General features: G+C 42.5%; 1 protein-coding gene and 1 non-coding gene across 2 annotated transcripts in view; one reads left to right on the top strand and one right to left on the bottom strand.

The window, feature by feature from the left end:
- The window catches only part of ARHGAP10 (Rho GTPase activating protein 10), a 233,620-nt gene that overhangs the window by 18,139 nt on the left and 195,899 nt on the right, over positions 1-19,582 (top strand). The window lies entirely within an intron of this gene.
- On the bottom strand, positions 300-437 carry LOC114815712. The gene has a single exon (XR_003763514.1). It is a non-coding gene; the product is annotated as a small nucleolar RNA SNORA7 (small nucleolar RNA).

Here is a 19,582-nt window from a genome sequence, read left to right as displayed (position 1 = left end):
CTTGGATGAATGCACTGGCAGCAAAATGCATATTCCCTGCCCCCAAGAGGCCTATGATATAGTGGAGATGGGAAAATCTTGTCTTATGCTGTCGAGTCCTCTCCGATCTTTAGCAACCCAGTGAATACATCTCACCAAGGACACCCCACATCCATCTGCAGTCATTCTGGTAGTGTATCCATAGAGTTTTCCTGGGAAAAATACAGAAGTGCTTTACCATTGCTTCCTTCTGCACAGTAAACTTGTCTCCACCCTCGACTCTCTCCCAAGTCGCTGCTGCCCAGCATGGGTGAGTTTTGATTTGTAGCAGATTGCCTTCCAAGCGCTAGCCACTGCCCAAGCTAGGAATGGAATGGGTAGGCCTCTGCTTGACTCTCTCTCCCAAAGTCGAGACCGGTAGAGTACTGGAAACTCTCCAGGTGTGACCCTGAGAGGGGAGATGGGAAAATATAAACTATTGAAAAATAGTGGGAGCAGGAAAAAGAACAAGGCAAGAGCCAGTAGTAACAGTAGACTTTGTCGAGATAAAATAGCTGAGTTGCAAGCGTAAGTGTTGGGGATGGGTATAAATTCCAAAGGGCTAAGAGTGACAGGTTGGCAGATTTGGGGGTGTTCAGTGGATGGGGAAGCTGTTCTAGAGAACTTGGAATTTTAGGAAGGCTTTTAGATAGGGAGAGCTTAGCTGGAGTGGATTTCAAGAAGGGAGCTCCAGACAGGGGAGAGGCTTTAACAAGGCATTAGAGGTCAATTGTCAAGTTTGCAGTACAATGAGGTGAGATGGTAAATTCGTTGTGGGCAGGGATTGTGTCTGTTTATTGTTATATTGTTTCTGTTTATTGTTATCCAAGCGCTTAGTACAATGGTGCTTTGCACACAGTAAGCACTTAGTAAATATGATTGAATGAATGAATGAATTGAGAGGAACAGAGAGTACAAGCTGGGGGGAGGAGGTGGAGAAAAAATGCCTTGCAAACAGTCTAGACACAAGGTTCCCCCTTAAGAAAAATCCCAGTTTGACTCCTCCTTTGCAACACAACAGATGTTATTAAAAGTAGTAAGGGAGTTTCAGTTTAGTACTGCCATCACGCAGAACTCTGTAGATTTTTCCCTCCCTGTTCTCATCTGGGAAAAGTAACAAGCTTTTAAGAGTGCAAACCGGGCTAGCAAATCCATTTAAAGGTGATTTTTAAAAGGAAATCCCGATCTTTCTACAATTTTTAAAGAAATTGTGACTATTGTTCCTTTTATAAAACCCCAGCATTATTTTAAAAAGCATGCCCTCACACTTCAATTTCAAAGGGCAAATTGGTTTCATCAATTTAGAAAGAAAATTTTTTTCATTCATAAATGGCCAATGAGCCGAGTCAATCACCACTTACTCAATCTACTCTTTCACTTTACCCACCTGGTTAAAAATGTGATTTTGCAAGAAGCCCATTGTGGTGTCCAACACTTCTTTACCATAACCATATTGCAATTCTCTGCTCATTCTTTACACAAGTAGCCATTTCAGTCAGTCATCTTTCCCTTTTCAGGCGGTTGCATCGTGTCCAGCTTCTCTAACCCGGTCCACACCACTCCCTCCTTTCTTGGCCACATCTTACTGCCCTGAAGATCTCAGTTGAGCAATAAGCTTAAGTGATGATAGTATTAGTATTTATTAAGCTCTTAGCACTGTAGTAAGCGCTAAGAAAGGCTACATGGATGAGAACTGGGCATGATTCCTTTCCTTTAGGGGGCTCACAATCTCGTAATAAGGGGGAGTGGACAGACAGACCCTTAAGGAGAAATGAAACAAAAACACTAAGATGTAGGCAAAAAACCAAAGCTGTTGAGGGCGCTGTGGATAGAGGAGCAGAATTTCAGGCTCCTCACGACTCGGAGGCCGCAGTCACAGTAACCACTGAGGTTACTATGGAGGGACCATACTGAGGCTGCTTTACAGTTTCTCGCTGGGGTGATAGAAGGCAAGTCAGGATGGCGCTTCCACAGTGCTGAGGAGGAGAGCCAGAGAAGCAGTGGCGGTCCAGTAGAGGAGGACACTGAGGGACCGGGGAGACGTGATTATTCAGATAAAACAGCTGAATAGCATGCGTAAGTGTTGACAATGGGTATAGATGCCAAAGTGCGAAGGGTGACTTGGATTGGCAGAATTTGGGGGGTTCAATGGATTGGGGAAGCTGCCCTGGAGGACTTGGAATTTTAGGAAGGCTTGTAGTTTGGGAGAGGTGTGCTGGGGTGGATTTGATGGAGGGAGTTCCAAATGGGGAAGCAGCTTTAACAAGGGATTAGAGGTCAAGAGTCAAGTTTGCAGTATAGTGAGGTGTGATGTAAACTCATCCTGGGGAAGGAATGCGCCTGTTTATTGTTACATAATAATAATAATAATGTTGGTATTTGTTAAGCGCTTACTATGTGCAGAGCACTGTTCTAAGCGCTGGGGTAAACACAGGGGAATCAGGTTGTCCCACGTGGGGCTCACAGTCTTAATCCCCATTTTACAGATGAGGGAACTGAGGCACAGAGAAGTTAAGTGACTTGCCCAGAGTCACACAGCTGACAAGTAGCAGAGCTGGGATTTGAACTCATGAGCCCTGACTCCAAAGCCCATGCTCTTTCCACTGCGCCACGCTGCTCCTCTAAGTTACATTGTAGGGTAGGGCTGCCGCAGATACCCAGAGGAGCCGAGCGCCCATCAGCGTTTGCAGTTTGTCCCTGGTCCCTGATATGTGTCTTCACTCATATTCAGTGTGGTCACTGCCTGGTCCGTGAAGCCACAAATAATGTGTTTGCTTGTCGGCTTAAGGGAGTTTCCTTTCTCTTGACCCTTGTGATTTAGGAGCACTCATTACTGGAAAGATCACTGGCTCAGAATTCAAGTGATCATCCATTTTATTCCTAGTAGTAATAATGGTACTTGTTAAATACTATATGCCAAGCACTGGGTTAGATACAAGGTAATCAGGTTGGACACAGTCCCTGTCCCATATGGGGCTCACACTCTTAATCCCCATTTTGCAGATGAGGTAAGCGAGGCACAGAGAAGTTAAATGACTTACTCAAGATCACACAGCAGGCATGTGGGGGAGCAGGGATTAGAACCCAGTTCCTTCTGACTCCTAGGCCTGTTCCACTGAGCCATGCTGCTTGTTTTTTCCAGTCACAAATGATATAATAGTGGCTATTTCACATGTGGTAGATTGGAATTTTAATTGTGTTCATGAAGCTAAAGGGCTTTGTGGGCCTTAGGATAGTCGCCAGATGAAAGACTAAAGAGTTTACTTCTCCAGACTACAGAAAAATGAAAACTTTCCCAGTCTGACTGCAGAACAAGTCACGTAAACACCAAAGAGTGAAAGAGATGAATGAATGGAGGAGTTTTTTCAAAGGAGTGGAATAAATGTGGTATATTTTTAAAGATAGGTTTCTTTTTAACCAACCATGGAGTAATTTGTCACTCTGCCACCAATGAAGTTATCTTTAGTGCTTAAGTGTTGTGTCAGTCTATTCTCAGCATGTGTGGATATATACACAAAATATAATATGTAGCAATCCTTTGGGTACAAAGATGACTCTGAGACTTTTATCTGGATGTGCAAGTGGAACCAATAAAAATGAATGTGTGCCTGAGAGCGCTTTTTAAGTAAAGGTTGTCCATGTTACAGTATTTATTAACTGTAGTGCCTGGCTCTTATTTCATTTTTTCTGTTTGGAGTCCTGATCTTCCTGCCGCCTTGATTTTTTTTTTTTTCTGTCCATTTCTGATCTCTGTTTACCAGGCTGATTTGTTTTCTGCTGCTGCTGACTCCCAACTAGCTACTGTTATGCCACATTACGTGAGGTTTGACTTCATTTTGTCTTTAAAATGCTTTTTCTGCCTCAAATCAAGAAGGCCAGACCCTAGGTCATAAACTCCTTGTGGGCAGGGATTGTATTTACCAACTCCCTACTTTCCCAAGCGCCTAATACAGTGCTTTGCACACAGTGTGCACTCAATAAATACCACTGGTTGATTGATCAAAGGCTATCTTGCCCTTTGGGAGCCTGGCAGAGTGTGGTGCTGATATGGTAATGAAGACTCAGCTCAAACTGGAAGTCCTTAGTTTTTTGGGTTTTTTTAGACCAATCTTGGGAGCACTTGTTTGTTCCTGTGTTTATTTTTCCAGTATGCTTGTGAGCGCCTTCTGAGTGGGAACTGTCAAATTCAGTTTTATTTTGTAAGTTCACAATCACCTCAAACCACCTTACCTGCATTGTAAATTGTCAGTACATATTTTTGATGCTGATTAATGTCATCTGATAAATCTAAAGGAATTTCTTTGGAAAATATTTCTCATATAATTGGCTTCCTTACTAGGTGACTATTCGATGTGTTAGAAAGTAGAACACTAAAACTTTACAGTTTGCCTTTATTTTTGCAGTTCCAAAGCCATGTTGTTCATCTCCCAGTTCAAATTGTACCTTTCTCCATCCTTGGCTTCTGGATTCTTAAGAGAGTAGTAGAGGCTGATTTTTTTTTTTTTGGTGGTTATTGTTCTCTTTGATCAGAGGCAACGTTGTCCCTGCTGCAACCATAATGAGGTGTCCTGTTTCAGGATAGCCTGTGGAATAATAATAATGATGATAATTTTGGTACTTACTCGCTTACTTTGTGCCAAGCATTATTCTAAATACTGGGGTAGATACAAGTTCATCAGGTTGGACACAGTCCTTTGTCCCACATAGGGCTTCAACACTCTCAATCTCCGTTTAACAGATGAGGTAACTGAGCCCCAGAGAAGTGAAGTGATTTGCCCAAGTTCCTGCGGCAGGCGTGGTGGAGCTGGGATTAGAACCCAGATCCTTCCTACTCCCCAGCCCATGCTGTATCCACTAGGCCAAGCTGCTTTTCTGAATCGCTTAGTCTAACTGTAAGGGGTTTAAACATACGCGTGCTTAAACTTGTACTTAAACTGCAAGCCCCGTTTGAGGCAGGGACTATGTTTGAACTGATTATCTTCTTTCTACCCGTACATTTAATAGAGTGCTTGTTTGACAGTAAGTGCTTATCGAATACTGCTATTATGATTGTTATGGCAGAGGACTTTTCAGCCATGGAGAGAGCTGTGGTGGGAACTGCTGTTGGTTAAAGGAGGCATTCTCTCTGTACTTTCTTGCTGCCATCTCAGTTGCAGGTCACCTTTTGCCCCCATAATTAAAGTATTTGGGTTTTTAGTAATGGTATTTTATTGAGCATTAATGGCATGCAATGCCATATACTAACGTACTGAGCCCTTGGAAGCCCAAACTTCATACCTGCCCTTTCTACAACAGATATTTGGTCACATTTGCTGTAGCTCTGCCACTCCAAAATCTGAAAATGGGACAGTTTTAATGGGGAGGATCTTGGCTGTTTTTCTCCTCATTTCCTTCGAGGCCCCAGGGTTCCATGCTTCTGCACCCCTTTCTTTTGGCCAGGAGGCCTGCAGCTGCTCAGTGGAAAACTTTTCCCCTTTTGGCTTGCTGCAAGATTTGTCTGGGGAAAAACATCACTTCAGTAGACATTTGGATGTCTCAAGCGCAGAGGTATAACTCATTTCATTTTAAAACACAAACATCTCATTCTGAACTCAGTATATGTGCTCAAAGCCCTGCTGTGGTTTCCTGTTTGCTTCTAACTGGAATGCTAATGGGGGTATTTTTCATTTAGATCCTGGTGTGGATTGAAACCAGGACTTCAGTGATAAAGTAGATAATATTCTTCTCACCTGTACCCTCTGGGTGTGCTGCTGCCACTTTTCTCCAAAATAATAATAATATTTGTTAAGCACTTACTCTGTGCCAAGCACTTTTCTAAGCATTGGAGTAAGATACAAGGTAATCAGGTTGTCCCACATGGGACTCATAGTCTTAATCCCCATTTTACAGATGAGGTAACTGAAGCACAGAGAAGTTAAGTGACTTGCCGAATGTCACACAGCTAACAAATGGTGGAGCTGGATTAGAACCCATGACCTTTGACTCCCAAACCCGCACACTTTCCACTAAGCCACGCTGCTTCTCACCAACCTAAAAAAAATCTTCCTTTCACCAACTCCCCCCAAAAAATCTTCATTTGAGGGTTTCAAAGAGGCTCCTATTTTAAGTAAGAGTTCCACACCCAATTCAATATGCAACATTTTTCTTTCCATGCATAGGACCTTAAAATCAGTCAGACCGGGTGTGTTGTTTTGGCAAGAACTAGACAGAGCTGGTGCCAGGACCTTTTGGCCTAATGCCTTTGACTCTGGCAACCTTCCCCCCAGGGATAGGACTGGGCTAGATTTGCAGTGTTATGAAATTTAGCCTATGGTTCAACATTTTGCCTCTCTGGTTGAAATATTTTTGAGCAGTTCTCCAGGTGTAAATTTGCATAATCTGGGTAGATTTTTTTTTTAACAGTGTTCGTATTTTTAACAGCCTGGATGTAACTTCCCATACACTCAAAATATAAAAACAAACCAAGCCAGGAAGAGAAGATTATTTGAGTTGTCTCGGTTAGTTAAGGTCCAGTTAAGCCAGCGTGCCATGTTGGATATGGCATCAGGAATGGGAAAACCTGCTTGGAGGTTTTCTCATTCTCGAGCAGCCCTGCTACTTCTACGTTAAAACCTAGAGCAGGACTGAATTTGGGACAGGGAAGGGGGACACCAAGTACTGTGTAATCTGTTGCCATTCTTCTATTAAACTAAAACAAAACACTCTCAGCAAAATGTATCCTATGTTGGGATAAATTTAATTCAAAAGTAGTTATAGTTATTATATCTTCTAGACTGTAAGCTTTTTGAGGGCAGGGAACAGGTTTGCTAACTAGTATTGTACTCTCCCAAGCGCTTAATACAGTGCTTTGCACACCGTAAGCGCTCAATCAGTAGGATTGATTGAATAGATTGATAGCAAGTTGCTCTACCTAGTTTCCACCATCGAATACAGAAATGAGCTGTGGGGTGTGAGAATGGGAGATCTGCTTTTCTGAGGCTCAGTTTTCAAAAATAAAATGTGCTTGTCAGGTAAAGAGATATGTCCTTGTAAAGCACATAATAATAATAATGTTGGTATTTGTTAAGCGCTTACTATGTGCAGAGCACTGTTCTAAGCGCTGGGGTAGATTTACAGGGTAATCAGGTTGTCCCACGTGAGGCTCACAATCTTAATCCCCATTTTACAGATGAGGTAACTGAGGCACAGAGCAGTTCAGTGACTTGCCCACAGTCACACAGCTGACAAGTGGCAGAGCCGGGATTCGAACCCATGACCTCTGATTCCCAAGCCTGTGCTCTTTCCACTGAGCCATATATTCTTAGGTTTTGCACCTTTGTCTTTAAATAGAAGTTGCATCCCTTTTTAAGATTGAAGGCTCTGTCTTGCTCTTCATATCCCTTTCTTTTTATGTGTATGTGGGTGGTTGATTTTTGTGGTATTTTGGGGGGAGTGTGAGGTGGCAGAGACACTAATTCAGCTCCTACTGGATGAGTTAGAAGAAAACTTCTTTTCAAAGATTTCTCCGTGTGGGGTAAGATTTTTTTTAATGATATTAAGTGTTTACTATTTGCCAGGAACTGTATTAAGTGCTGGGGTAGGAAGATGCAAGCTAATCAGGTTGGGCACAGGCCATGTCCTGCATGGGGCTCACAGTCTTCCCCATTTTACTAATAAGGAACTGAGATCCAGAGAAGTGAGTGACTTGCCCAAGGTCACACAGCAGACAAGTGGTAGAGCTGGGACTAGAATCCAGGTCCTTCTGACTCCCAAATCCATGCTCTATCCACTATACCACACTTCTCGTTAAAGAAAAAGGTTTGAACTTGTATTAACTTATATCTAACCCAGAGTTTGGAACAATGCTTGACATAGTAAGTGCTTACCAAAAAACAATTATTAATTTATCATCAAAGGGTTTTTCTTAGAAACAGTACATTTTTGGAAAACACTTTAATAATGTTGGTATTTGTTAAGCGCTTACTATGTGTAGAGCACTGTTCTAAGCGCTGGGGTAGGTACAGGGTAATGAGGTTGTCCCACATGAGGCTCACAGTTTTTACAGATGAGGTAACTGAGGCATAGAGAAGTGAAGTGACCTGCCCACAGTCACACAGCTGACAAGTGGCAGAGCCGGGAGTTGAACCCATGACCTCTGACTCCCAAGTCCGGGCTCTTTCCACTGAGCCACGCAGTGGTCCTCTTGCTTATTTTCTCCGTAAAACTTCAGTGGCTGTCATTTTTTGCCACACTCCTGCACAGTTCACATATAAATCTGGTGTAATAATTCTCAAGGTTTAGTACAGTGCTCGGTACACAGTAAGCCCTCAAGAAATACTACAGGTTAAATCATTTGTTAATTACGGGAGGGACCACAGTGCTGAAATCAATTCATCAATTGATCGTATTGAGCTCTTTCTTTGTGGAGAGCGCACTGTACTAAACTCTTGGGTGAGATGATTACAACAGAGTTGGTAGACTCTTGCCCTGACCATAAGTTTACAGTCTAGAGGTGGAGACAGACATTAATATTTTTTTAAAAAAGGTGTGGATATGCACTTATGTACTGTGGGGCTGAGGATTCATTCATTCAATAGTATTTATTGAGCCCTTACTATATGCAGAGCACTGTACTAAGCGCTTGGAATGTACAGATCGGTAAAAGATAGAGACAGTCCCTGCCCTTTGACGGGCTTACAGTCTAATCGAATAATGTTGGTATTTGTTAAGCGCTTACTATGTGCAGAGCACTGTTCTAAGCGCTGGGATAGATACAGGGTAATCAGGTTGTCCCACGTGAGGCTCACAGTCTTCATCCCTATTTTACAGATGAGGGAACTGAGGCACAGAGAAGTGAAGTGACGGGGTGAATATCAAATATCTGAAGGGTGCTGATGCAAGGGCATAGATGATACAGAAGGGAGAGGGAGCAAGGGAGAAGAGGGCTTAATTGGGGAATCGCTTATTGATAACTAATTCTAACCAAAACAAATAGCGAATAGGTTCGGCTAATCGTCTGTTCTCTAAAATTCTATATGCAGCATTTCCAATCAGTTTAGCCAGTATCCTGTCTGATATTTCGCTGTCCAAATATCACCGATTGCCAGGGACCTTAAGACTTTTGAGCTGCTAACTAGGAGTGACTTTTTTTTTAAACCTTCCGACTGGTGCCGAGCAGTCTTGGGTACTCAACACACTTTCTAACCAGGTGTGATTTTTTTTGTGTGTGTGTGTGTGTGTGCGTGCGTTTATGTTTATTTTACATCCCTTATTTGTGCTGAGAAGTCAGTGCTACTCTTAGCACAGTAAATGTCAGTTGGTCTATTTCCTGTTAACTGCCTTCTCTCTTTTCCACTTGATCATCTCTTGATGATCCCTTTTGAACAGTTGAGTATTTTTCATTACATTCTTGATGTGTGTGCCTTGTTATGTAGAATTTTCTGTTAAGGTTGAGTGGATAACCTCTTCAACTGTTGAGAGAATCAGTCAGTCAATCAGTAGTATTTATTGAGTGCTTATGTGCAGAACATTGTACTAAACAATGGAGAGTGGAGAATGGAGCTTGGGAGAGTAATAATAATTACGGTATTTGTTAACTACTTACTATGTGCCAAGCACTGTTCTAAGTGCTGGGGTGGATACAGGCAAATTGGGTTGAAAACAGTCCCTGTCCCAGTTGCTTGCCCTGTGACTTTGGGTCAGTCACTTAACTTCTTTGTGCCTCAGTTTCCTTATTCAGTGAAATAAAGATTTACTATTTGTTCTCCCTTCTGCTTAGACTGTGAGCCCCATGTGGGACAGGAACTGTGTCCAACCTGGTAAACTTATATCTTCCCCGTTGCTGAGAACAGAGTTTGCCACGTAATAAGCACTTAACAAATATAAAAAAGTCAGGAAGACGAGTGAAATCAACGTTTTGTCCCTACATATAATTTTTTTATGATATGTGTTAAGCGCTCTCCTCATGCTTAATCCCTGACTTTGTACACATAAGCCCTGCCGATGGGCCTAATGGTTGGATCAATGGTATTGAGCTCTCACTATGTGCAGAGCACTTTACTGGGGGCTTGGGAGAGTACAATACAACATTAGCAGACATGCATCTTACCCATAATGAGCTTACAGTCTGGAGATGGGCTTTATGAAGCAAGTTTTAGAGACTGGATGGTTTCTGCTGCCCCAACTCCCTCAGATGCTCATTCTCATTCAGTGTGGTGGTAATTGTGTACCATGAAAAAGTGTGAGTGATGTTTGTGTATTTATGCCCGGATTTCCTTTATCCCCTGTAAAATATGCACACCTTGCCAAACCTGGGACAGAACACTAGTAGGAGTAATAGTATTTATTAAACACTATGAGACAGAGCACTGTGCTTATCTATAACTGATTTTAATATCTTTCTGCCCTTGCTGGCTGCAAGCTCCTCATGGGCAGGGATCTGGTCTACGATCTCTGTTGTAGTGTATGTTCTCAAACACTTACTACACTGCTCTGAACACTGCAAAGCGCGCAATAAAGACTGTTGATTGATTGCTAAGCACTGGGAAAGAATACACAGGTGAGAATTAGACAGGGTCCCTGTCTCTCAAAGTGCTTACAGCCTAAGAAGAGAAAATGTGCAACTTCACTGTGGGGGTATGTGGTGGGGAGGTAAGGGAGAGGAAGGAATGGAAGAGACTTGAGAAGCAGCGTGGCTCAGTGGAAAGAGCACAGGCTGGGGAATCATGGGTTCTAATCCCGGCTCCGCCACTTGTCAGCTGTGTGATCTTGGGCAAGTCACTTAACTTCTCTGTGCCTCAGTTCCCTCATCTGTAAAATGTAGATTAAGACTGTGAGCCCCACGTGGGACAACCTGATTACCTTGTATCCCCCCCTCCCCCAGCGCTTAGAGCAGTGCTTGGCACATAGAGCTTCACAAAGGCCATCATCATTATTATTATTATTATTATTATTACTTCCATTGTTAAACCAATCTGACCAAAATGAATGGCTTGGATAATGAGAGGATAGTTCAGCCTTCTGGTTTATGCACTCTTGGAATAATAGTAATAGTGATATTTCTTAGGTGCTAATTTTGTGCCCAGCACAGAACCAAGTGGTGAGGTAGATACAATATTTGCAGATTGGATATAATCCTTGAGCACATGGGCCTTACAGTCTAAGTAGGAGGGAGAACAGGAAGAACCATGAGCTTTGTACAGCGTTTCACACTGTCGATGCTTAAAGGATGTTACTGATTGATCGACAAACGGATAAGAGAGTTCCGTGGTTTCACAGCACGTGCAGGAGGCTAAATTGTGCCCGCTCTTCCCTCGGGCACACCAGGTGTGGCCGGATGTGTCGGAAGAACTGGGCCAGGCAAGGCACACTGAGCAGGGAATTTATTTATCATTATATTGTTCTCTCCCAAGCGTTTAGTACAGTGCTCTTCACATAGCAAGCACTCAATAAAAGCGATCAACTGACTGACTGAGCCGTGACAGTCTGTTCTCCGGCCGCTACAGTTCTCGGCTTCAGACGGACTCCTGGTTTCGTAGTCATTGGCGTACTCTGTCTTGGCTTCCGTCTCATCTCCGCATGATTTGCTGGGTAATAATAATGATTGCATTTGTTAAGCGCTTACTATGTGCAAAGCACTGTTGTAAGCACTGGGTAGGATACAAGGTGATCAGGTTGTCTCACGTGGGGCTCACAGTCTTAATCCCCATTTTATAGATGGGGTAACTGGAGCACAGAGAAGTTAAGTGACTTGCCCAAAGTCACACAGCTGACTAGTGGCTTAGCCAGGATTTGAACCCATGACCTCTGACTCCCAAGCCCAGGTCTTTCCACTGAGCCACACTGCTTCTCTATATCTGCCGCCTTCCCGGTGCAGTTTCAGGAGATTCCCCAGCTCCAACTTGAACCACCAAAGGTGACCAGCAAGAAGCAAAATGGCAGTTTTCATCTTGAGGCGCTCTCCTCTTGATTCATTGGAGGCGAATTGGTGGTCCGGAGAGGTTCCACTTCGATTGTCCAGCACTTAGTAAAATTCCTGACACATAATAGGTGCTAAACAAATACCACAGTTGTTATTGTCGTATTCCACCTCAGTTTTCCAGCGCTTAGTACAGTGCCTGGCACATAGCAAGCACTGAAAAACTCCCCAGTTATTCGTCATATTCCCCTGAAATAGTAATTAATTCGTAACCCTTACCGGAAATACTATTTTCCTTGAAAAGAGGGGAAATGTTAACAGCCACACACCTTTAAAAAACAGTTTTTGAGAGTGGGATGTGGCAGGAAAGGCATTCTTGTTACTATGTCATCCATAGCGTTGAGAATATAGTGTAGAAATACTTCTGTTGTTTGTTATTACTGGTTGGAAATACTCTGACTCAGAACTTTTGGTTTAGGTGTTACTCTTGATCCTGGTTTAGCGAGCATTATTTTCTGAGCAGGAAATCTGATCAGATGAGTACTAAAGGTGTGAAAAGACTATCAATGGAGTATCGTGCGATTCCTTGGTACTTTATTCTGGGTAAGAAAAGGGAAGGTGACAGCATTTTACTCCCTGCCATGTTGTATTTTGCACTGAAGGGAATTCAGCATAAACATTAGCAGCATCCAACCAAATGTGTTTAGATAAAGGATGACCTAATCCCTAATAATGTACTTCTGATGGGTAGAATGGCTCTGTGATTCAAGTAGGATATGAAAATTGAAAAAAATTTGATCCTTAGAGGTAACCCTGTAATGTGTGTAGTTTCCATTCAGTAGTAGTTGCTAAAATAAAGCAAGACTAGTGATTGATTTTCTTTTGTAAAGAGCACTGAGCTGCGAGTCCAGGGCACCTGGGTCCAAGTCCTAACCCTGCTATAGTCCTGCTGTGTCATCTTGAGCAAGTCATTAACATTGAGGTGCCACAATTTCTTTATCTGTAAATTGGGGTTAATGATACTCCTCTCTTCCTTCTCCGGGATGCTGTGAAGATAAAGTGAAATAACTGATGAAAAAGCGCTTTTTTAAAAAAAGTGCTTTTCAAAAGCAAGCTGCTGTTTGCTTAATTTGGTGAGCTGACAAAAGCACCAGCGAAATCTAAGCGATAGGTGTTGTCTTAGAACTGATCCACGCCAAAATCTTTGGGTCTGGCCCAATCCAAGTTTCAGGGTCATTAATCTGAATTTTGTCGGATTGATCCAGTCCTCATAAGCCTTAACCTCATTTCTGGTTGTGGGCAGGGTTGTTGATTTGCAGTTGGTGCACATCTGAGGAGGTTTCTGAAGGTTGACACTCTGCAGGCTTGCAGAATCTTTTGGGCTCGTGCAAAACTCAACATATCTGCTAGACCAGCTGTACTTCCTGGGAACCATCATCTTTCCCAGGCCAAGGAAATGCTAAACTAGGCTTCAGAGCCCTGTCTGCTGCTCGGTAGCCTGTCTTGGGCTAGACTCTCTGCTGGTTCTTCATTTTTGTTTCTTGATGACGGTCTTAGTGATGATGTCTAGATGAAAAGTGGGCTGTCAGGCGCTTAGTACAGTACAGTGCCCTGCACACGATAAGTGCTCAGATATCAGTGATTGGTTAATTAAGTAAAAAACATTAGGCCGTGAGGAAAGGTATAGTATTCTTTCGTGGAAATACTCTGACTTAGAACTCTTGGTTTCAGTGTTATTCTTGATCTGGGTTTAGCGTGCATTGTTTTCTGAGCAGGGAATATGGTCACGTGTCTACTCAAGTGGGAAAAGACTATCAATGTAATATCAAGCTATTCTTTTTTATTCATTCATTCAGTCGTATTTATTGAGTGCTTACTGTACTTTATTTTGGATGGAGGGGAGGGAGGGTGATAGCACTTTATTCCCTGCCATGTTGTATTTTGCACTGAAAGGAATTCGGTGCAACTTAGAAGTTTAGAAGCTTAGAAGTTTCAAAGTAATTTTTGAGAAGTCTTTCAGAAGTTTTGGCATTATTCTCCTTTAGAGAAACGTGATGCATCCATTTTTATCATATAGATGTACATATCTTGATGTACATATCTTTAAATTATATAGTATAAATTATTTATTCATATTAATGTTTGTACTCCCCTCTCGTGCAAGTCATTAACATTCAGGTGCCACAATTTCTTTATCTGTAAATTGGGGGTCTAGACTATAGGGAGGGGGCAGGCAAGGGAACATGTCTGCTAATTCTGTTGTACTTTTCCAAGTGCTTGATATAGTGCTCCGCACGTAGTAAGCGCTCAACAAATACTGATTGAGCAAGAGTTACAGAAGGGAAGAAGGATCATGATGGTGATGGTGGTGTGAGGTGAGTCAGTCAATTGTACTTACTGAACACTTACTGTGGTCAGAGACTGGGAGAGTTTGGGAGAGTAATAATGTTGGTATTTGTTAAGTGCTTACTATGTGCAGAGCACTGTTCTAAGTGCTGGGAGAGATACAGGGTGATCAGATTGTCCCACGTGAGGCTCACAGTCTTCATCCCCATTTTACAGATGAGGTAACTGAGGCCCAGAGACGTGAAGTGACTTGCCCACAGTCACACAGCTGACAAGTGACAGAGTCAGGATTCGAACCCATGACCTCTGACTCCGAAGCCCGAGATCTTTCCACTGTGCCATATAACGGAATTGGGGAGATGGTGGCAAACAAGAGACGCTGAGGTAAGGGGTGGAGATGGAACTGGCGTAGTGGATAGAGCACGGGCCTGGGAGTCAGAAGGTCACGGGTTCTAATCCCAGCTGCTGTGTGGCTTTGGGCGAGTCACTTCACTGCTCTGGGTGCAGTTGCCTCATCTTGAAAATGGGGGTTGAGACTGTAAACCCCACGTGGGACAGGGACTGTCCCACCCAATTTGCTTTTATCCACCCCACTGCTTTTACAGTGCCTGGCACATAGCAAGCACTTAATTACCAGAATTATTATTATTACTGCCTTCCTCCTCAATTCAGGCCCACCTAAAGACCCAAAGCAGTGATGGCTCAACAGCCCACCACTGCCGCTGTGTTGGCCACACAACAATAAACACAAAGACATTAAGTGCGTGAGACTCACAGCAAATTCCAGAACAGCTGTAGTTTGGCCACTTCTTGTCTGGAATACAGCCTGTCACCAAAGTATTTGGATTGTTGATTTTTAACAGAATATATTAATTCCTATTTTTCTACTATTACTCCACATACCTCTATTTTTTCAATTTGTAAAGGACCGTAGAACGATTTTCATTAGTAATCATCAGGAGTTTTCAATAGCTTCCTCTCGTGTCATGAGTTTACTAAATGCGGCCTCCAATTGGAGCTTGGCTTCCTGAAAGTTATTATTAGTTTGGAAGATGAGTGCAGCTGTTCATATCTCATACGTTTTCAACTTGAGTCATTGGGTGGGCGGAACTGATTAGAATTCCAGAAGACATAAGAACAGACACTTAAGATGGAGTTCTTTTGGAATTTACTTGGAAATCTTCTCTCGCCTCTCTGTGGAAAGTAGTTTTGTGGGTTTCGGCAGATTATTGTATCCACTGTACCAGGACTTGCCAGTGGTCCACAGAGTTGTTGTCATGCCACTCTAATTTGTTGGTCATTTCAAATTTGGGTGAGATGAGAAACAGCGTGACATAGTGGATAGAGCATGGGCCTGGGAGTCAGAAGGTCATGGATTTTAATGCTGGCTCTGCCACCTGTCTGCTTTGTGACCTTGGCCAAGTCACTTCACTTCTCTGAGCCTGTTACCTCATCTGTAAAATGAGGATTGAGACTTTGAGCCCCACATGAGACAGGGTCTGTGTCCAACCCAATTTACTTGTCTCCACCCCATTGCTTTATACAATGTCCGGCACATAGCACTTAACAAATGCCACAATTATTTTTAATATTACTCTGAAACCTCAGGATAGGTGGCCTCTCCCTATTTTTCCTTTTTTTCAGGGCAGAAAGCCACTTTTTTAGATTTACTTTTAAAAGTGTGTGCATACATATGTACTTATCCTTTATATTCATAGAAGACTCCTCTGACAGTGAAATTCATCTGTGAATACATGTGGGACTGATTAGGCCAGTGAAGAATCCACAGACCTGGCAGCTGCGTTGTGCACATAAAAATGATGCCCCTGTTGTTTTAATAGTAATAGCATTTATTATATGCCCGCAGTGTGTACTGGTAAAAATTCACAGATGAGCATTTATAACAGCCTTGGGTCTTCTAAGAAAAGGTTTGGGTTATGATAAACAGGTAAGGAAAGAGGTATTGATAAAACAGACAAAAATGTGATGTAGGGCAGAGTTTTTGACTTCTAGTGACTCAGAGCCCACCCGATCTGATTGTAAAGGGAGCAGGAAGGAGCCTCGTGGTGCTGTCTCCCAGATCCTCCAGAGCCAAAGCTGTCTCCACAGTCTACAAATTGTGAGTTTTGGCGCCAAGGTCTGGAAGATTCTCCAGAGTCCAGTCACAGCCAGAGCTGCCCTCACAATCTACAACAAATGAGAATTCTGGCACCAAGAAAGGAAAGGAGAGCGTGAATGGTCCAAAAGTCAGGCATTTCCAACAGAAGAGAAACTATCCTAGTTTTAGAGGACATTGTAGATACTCAAAAGTCAACTTCGAACACACCCTTCCTCCTTTCCTTGATCTCTTCCTCTTTTCTAATGTAAGTCCCTTTTCCTGCTTTTTTTGTGCTTTCCTCATTCTTCAGTGCAACAGAATATCCCATGTGGGCAGAGCACTGTACTAAGCACCTGGGGGAGTTCAATTCAGAATTCTCTGCCTGCAAGGAGCTGATAGTCTAGAGGAAAGTATGTTAAGTTTTTATATATGTATATATGTGTGTGCGCGTATATACATAAACGTATGTATATGTGTGTATATGCACATATATATGTGTGTATATACGCATACATATATATATATAATTAAAATTATTAGTGTTCTTTTCTGCCAGTTTTCTAGTCTGCTATCCTTCGTGCCCCAAAATGGTGGGTGCGAAGCTGATGGCCCTGATTGTCTCAACAGAGTGAGTGCCCGTGATGGTAAGGTATCTGGTTATGCCAATAGTCCCAATTCTAGATCCAAAGACATATCCTAAATCCATTTCCTAACAACTGCAGTCTAGTGAAGATGCTCCTATGGACAGGGAGCATGTCTACAAACTGCGTTATATCGTACTTTTCCAAGCACACAGTAAGCGCTCAATAAATACCATTGATTTCTCTTCCTCTGACTACAGTATATCCTGTCTGTTCATCAAAATACCATTTACAGAGGCTTTTATAGTTCAGGATTTGCCATTTGAACAAGATTGGTTATCTAATAAGAAGTGTGCTTTGTTGTGCCTCATTATTAATTATTATGGTGTTTATTAAATGCTTACTGTGTGCCCGGCACTCTACTAAGCACTGGAGTGGATACAAGCAAATCGGGTTGGACACAGTCCCTGTCCCACATGGGCTCACAGTCCCAATCCCCATTTTACAGTTGAGGCAACTGAGGCACAGAGAAGTGAAGTGACTTGCCCAAAGTCACACAGCGGACAAATGGCGAAGCTGGGATTATAACCCATGACATCATGACTCCCAGGCCTGGACTCTAGCCACTGCACAATGTTACTTCTCATTTGTACTCTGTGAAATAGTGATAGTGATACCTATACTTATTAATCAGTTGTATTTTTTGAGTGTTAACTATGTGCAGCAGAAGCAGCACGGCGTAGTGGACAGAGCGTGGGCCTGGGAGTCAGAAATTCATGGATTCTAATCCGGCTCTACTACTTGTCTGCTGTGTGATTTTGGGCAAGTCACTTCACTTGTCTGGGCCTCAGTTACCTCATCTGTCAAATGAGGATTAGGACTGTGAGCCCCACCTGGAACAGCGACTATGTCCAACCCGATTTCCTTGTACACACTCTAGTGTTTAGTACAGTGTGTGTCACATAGTAAATGCTTAACAAATACCATAATTATTACTCGATTAGCTTTTGGGAGAGTGCAGTATAACAGGTAGTAGACACATTCTCTGCCCACAGGGAGTTTATTTACAGGGGTATTATTAATCGTTATATGAACTTTGTTTGGGTGAAAGTATTACCCAAGTTCATGTTGCTATTTTGTTGTTGTTAATGCGAAACCATTTGGAGGCAAGAATGTAATAAAAAGAGAAGTGGCTTTCAGATCCCCTGCTTTTCATTATTGTTAAAAAGTATGAGCCCTGTTCAAGTGGACCCTAGCAAACCAAAGCTACGGGATTTTCTAATTTATTCTCTTTGTTATTAATATTTTAATTAAGTAGGAGATCTTGCAAGTTGTATTTTCTCGGGTGTGTTTATAGATGTTCATCTGTGGGTATTTAACCCCTCTCAAAGGAGTGAAAGAATTATAATGATTACCTTGCTACAAACCATCACGACTTTGAGATTCGCAATAGCACGCACACTACTTTGGACAACAGAGGATATTTTTATTTGAGGCAGAGAAGTTTGTTGGCTGTTGTCCTTCAAATTGGAGAACACACCCTTTTAATGTTACCATTTACTAGCGGAGAGAAGCAGGAGAAGAATCCTGTTTTAATGCTTTGTCTAAGCAGGAACATCATATTTAACAGTGCACTTTTGCTTTAGGATTAGCATTAGGTATAAACTTGAGTCTATGTGTGGGACTTTAATCAACAGTTTTTTGATTTCCAAATTGAGAATGTCACAAACTGACTCACATTGACATTTCTATGCTCCTTGGTTCATGTAGCTGAAACTAAGGAACCACTACTGCCTGGGTGGGGCTGATGTCATCAGTGATGACAGTGCACAAGGAAATGTTGTTTGTGTGTTTCATGATAGAATTCTAAAAACGCTGTTTATCATCTCCTTAAAAATATGCAAACAGCCAGCAGTCCAAATTGAGTTTCAGGGTATCCCTGACTGAGAATCTTAGAGAGGATATTATTTTTGAGGGTTTCTGCTTGAGTCCTTTGTTCTGAAGGATAGAGATCTTTGAGAAAAGGACTAGATAAGTATTAAAACCTTGTTTTTAGTGGTTGTGGAGATAAGTATTCTAAGGCTTTTGGCCACAAAGTATCCTAAGGGGGCACACTTCCTTTGTTTTTGGCAGATGAGGATCAGGAGACTTTGGGAGAGGAGACAAAAGGGGAGAGGATTTCCTGGGAGGAGGGCTGATATTGTGAAGAATTAGAGAAGCATCCTGCCGTAGTGGATAGAGCACGGATCCGGCAGTTAGACGGGCCTAGGTTCTAATCCCGGCTCCGCCACTTCTGTGCTTTGGGATCTTGGGCAAGTCACTACACCTCAGCTACCTCATCAGTAAAATGAGGATTAATACTGTGAGCTCCATGTGGGACATGGACTGTGTTCACCATGATTAGCTTGTATCTACTCCAGTGCTTAGCACGGTGCCTGGCACATAGTAAAGGCTTAACAAATACCATAAAAACTTCTTCCCTTGTGTTCCTTTTCTCCCTTAGAAGGAGCGTGGCTTCATACTTGCCCATCATTAGTTCCCTGTGCTGTCTCCCATGTTGATCAATTCTTTGGAAATTTGTAGCCATCCAGGAGCCAAGAAACTTGCTTTGATTTATCCCCTTCGGATGAGGATGGATAAGTA

The sequence above is a fragment of the Ornithorhynchus anatinus genome, chromosome 12 (genome assembly GCF_004115215.2).
Source record: "Ornithorhynchus anatinus isolate Pmale09 chromosome 12, mOrnAna1.pri.v4, whole genome shotgun sequence".
Taxonomy (NCBI): domain Eukaryota; kingdom Metazoa; phylum Chordata; class Mammalia; order Monotremata; family Ornithorhynchidae; genus Ornithorhynchus; species Ornithorhynchus anatinus.
This window is presented reverse-complemented; position numbering and strand designations above follow the sequence as displayed.